Source organism: Temnothorax longispinosus, unplaced genomic scaffold (assembly GCF_030848805.1).
Source record: "Temnothorax longispinosus isolate EJ_2023e unplaced genomic scaffold, Tlon_JGU_v1 HiC_scaffold_777, whole genome shotgun sequence".
NCBI lineage: Eukaryota > Metazoa > Arthropoda > Insecta > Hymenoptera > Formicidae > Temnothorax > Temnothorax longispinosus.
In genome coordinates, this window is record NW_027270645.1 from 567 (window position 1) to 4,270 (window position 3,704).

The 3,704-nt window shown below is 28.8% G+C and overlaps 1 long non-coding RNA gene across 1 annotated transcript; it reads right to left on the minus strand.

The window, feature by feature from the left end:
- Positions 1–2,111: 2,111 nt before the first annotated feature.
- On the minus strand, positions 2,112–3,110 carry LOC139825020 (uncharacterized). The gene is made up of 3 exons (XR_011735413.1): positions 2,852–3,110; positions 2,391–2,608; positions 2,112–2,142 (listed from the first exon to the last, which is right to left on the minus strand). It is a non-coding gene; the product is annotated as an uncharacterized lncRNA (long non-coding RNA).
- Positions 3,111–3,704: the final 594 nt, after the last annotated feature.

The following is a 3,704-nucleotide window of genomic DNA, read 5'->3' on the forward strand; positions in this document are numbered from 1 at the left end:
TTTAATTAATCAATCTTACGAATTTAATGATAAAATAATTTGTTACATGAAAATATCAGTATTTTTTTACATTATAGCAAATAAAAACAAATAATACTGTTTTCTCAACTAAAAGACTTTATATAATCATATATATTTTAAAAATTAACCATAATAAAATAAAAAAGAAACAGAAATAAGCTCTCTCTCTGTCTTTCCTTCTAATAAATATAAAAAATAAACATAAAAAATTTATAATATTATAAATATAAATCTAATATTAATATAAAAACTGAAAATAAAGGAATCACGCAAAAAAATCTATTTTTTTTGTTTTTTAGCGGTAGCACGGCAAGATTTCTTTGGTTTACTTTGCATATTCGAAAGATTTTTTTTAACTCTTTTCTTTTGCTTTTCTTCATACTCTTCAAACGCCTGTTCGTATAAATTTACTTCTTTCGTGCCCCGTTGCGTCTTGCGTTTTCTTGTTCGCGGCATTCTACGAAGAAAAATACAAATAACATTGTAAAAAACAACACTAAAATAAGGCCAACCAAACGGGGTTAGGTTAAGTTGAAGTTGTCCCCGAACAACGGTGACAATTGTAACGCTACAACTGTCCCCAGGCATTGATGTTACAATTGTCCCCTAATGATATTTTATGATTCGAAGTAAATTTTTTACATAAATATCTGGATGAAAGTCAATCGTATTATGCAAATCATCAACATAGATAATCACTAAAACATATAAAAATAAAACCTTATACCTTCGGCATAAAGAACAAAAAGTATTTCAGATTTTATGCACGTAAGAAAACTTACTTTAGGAAGGAAAAAAGTAACTTCTTCTTCTGCACACGTGCACGTTCCGCGAGGGGCGGCAATGAACTAAGGAACAAATGCCGCTCCATCTAGCGAATCTCGCCTCGCGGTCCCACACACGTACCTTTTATAGTTTAAGAAATATTCACGATGTTACAACTGTACCCTGTTACTTTTGTCCCCGGTCTACCCTATATATAATTATATACAGAATATCACAGTTTTTTAATAACGCATGTTCTTTCAGATATAAAATGAGATCGTGTCTTTTATTAATCAAGCATTAATGAGACTCTTAAAATATTGACAAGATATGCCACGATGGCATGTTGTTACGAATAAACAATTAGTTCTTGATCATTTGGTTTAACATCAATATTAATTTATTTTAATACAAATTTTCAGACCTGCAATCGAATAAGATTTTAATTCAATTGAAAATTGATGAAAAAGAAACATTTACCGGTAGATTCTCCTACGAGAGAATCCTATTAGAATTCAAGAAATTTGTAACTGAAAAAACGTGCGATATTTTGGGTATATATATATATATATATGTAGGTCCGGAAGTATGTTCCGGGACTTTTATTTTTTTACATCGGTATATTCCAGGACATTTGGCAGTTTCCAGGACTGTCCTGGAAAAAATTCATGTCCTACGGCACGTTTCGGGACAATTTTTTGAATTGATTACATATATATGCGTTATATTCCAGGACTGTACATTTCAAAAAAACGTAAACAGTCCCGGAACATACCTCTAGACCTACATATATATATATATATATGTATATATATATATCTGTATTCCCATATACAATTACAATCTACAAGTTCATCACAGTGTTTTTGTCACAAAACGACAGTGTAACGCGCCTATATTTTTTTCTTCATTACATATCTTCAAATATATAAAGTGCTTTGTATGTACCAAAGAGATTATAAAAGTCGTTTAACAAGCTAATCGGGCACTATTGTAGTGAATTTCTTAATGCTTAATTTCTTAATCCTAGTGAATTTCTAAATTATCAACTTTAGAATAGAATTCAAGTCATCGAAATACCCTGATGTTTAATATATATAAAAAAAATAGTCATGGTCATGTCCAGATTCCAATCGAAAATAAAAAGAAACGTAAATCTTACGAAACACTCTACTCGAAATATCGCCTACTCAATTATTAACTTTTAATACCAGAATATATTTGGATATGAATAATTATATATCTTTGATGATGAATTGTACTACTGACGCGTATTTAAATATATGTATTAATAAGCTGGAATGAATACATAATATTAAATCGCGTACATCTTATTGAGATAGTCTTTGAATATTCCTATATCAAAGAAAAACAGTGTTAATAACGTCAATATGTAGTATATATTTTACAATATGGTACATCGAGTAATTACTCTAAAAAGTATTAAAAGAAAAAAGATGAATTAATTTAAAATAAAATAAAAATAAATAATATAGAAAATATTTTTTGATATTTATTTGACTAGAAATATGTATTTAATCTGGTCTTTAAATGGTCAATAATTAGTTTCTTTTTTCAATTATAAACAATTATAGCATACGTACGACGTAAAAGATTATATTTCGTCGGCGTGAAACGTTTTCTAGGAGACCTATCTTCTATCTCAGTAGTTATTCTTGATTTTTTGAAGCACCGATTTAGGTACTAAATTTTCTTTCGTCCAGAGAATTTCCAATAATTCTCTCAGGAATTTCCAATGACTGCGATGCCTCATGTATTCCCAGAATGCTAATTGAATCGTTCGTCCATAGCCAATATGTATCTAAAAATTTAATACAATAATTCATAAAATAAATTTTTTGTACTGAGTTTTTAAAGGCCAGATTAAATACATATTTCTAGTCAAGAAATATTGAAAAATATTTTCTATATTATTTATTTTTAAATTAATTTATTTTTTTTCTTTTAATACTTTAAGGGTAATTACTCGATGTACCATACTGTAAAATATATACTACTTATTGACGATAATACCTATATATGAAAAAAGTTGAAATAACTATACCTCATCGCCTTCGATGTCATAAAATTCTCTTCCCTCATTATCTACTGATTCTCTTGTTTCGGGTTGAAGTCTATTGTTATACACATCCACATCTTCATCAGAGTCACTTGGTTCAGCTAAAGAAATAATATTACTAAATAGATAGTTTGCAGATAAAGCAATAAAATGAAAATGAACCAAGTGTTGTAAATTGTCAAGAATGAAAAAAAATTCAACGTTAAATAATAATAATGAGAAAATATGAGAAAATGTTTTGCAACAATTATACTTTAAAACCAACAAAGTTACATTTACTTATATTTTGTTAAATCATTTTAAGGGTCCATATACCTCAGTAGGTCTAAAAAATAGGTGATTTTTGTGAATTTTTTGTGGAGAAAGTGAACAAAATAAATCATTCAATATTTTTGGATTATATTTATGATACTTTTAAGTAGTTATACAAATTTTTTCAGCCTATTTAAATAATTTGGCGAAGCGGGATACTGGGTAACGCGCGGAATAGGTGCTCCATGGCGGAAGTCCTCCTGGTCGTAAAATGTGTCTGAAACATCGAATCAATCGATTTTCCTGTTCAGTATACAAGTGTCCCTATAGAGTAGACTAAAAAAAATTATTTTGAATAAAAATTCATAAAATAGCGGCAGTTCAAAAAGAAAAATTAATTTTTACTATAAATTTTCGATACTTTTTTGCTTATAAAAAATTAAATATTGCATATATCGATATGATTGTAGTCTACTCTATAGGGACACTTATACTGAACAGGAAAATCGATTGATTCGATGTTTTAGAAACCTTTTACGACCTGGAGGACTTCCGCCATGGAGCAATATATTCCGCGCACAGATCG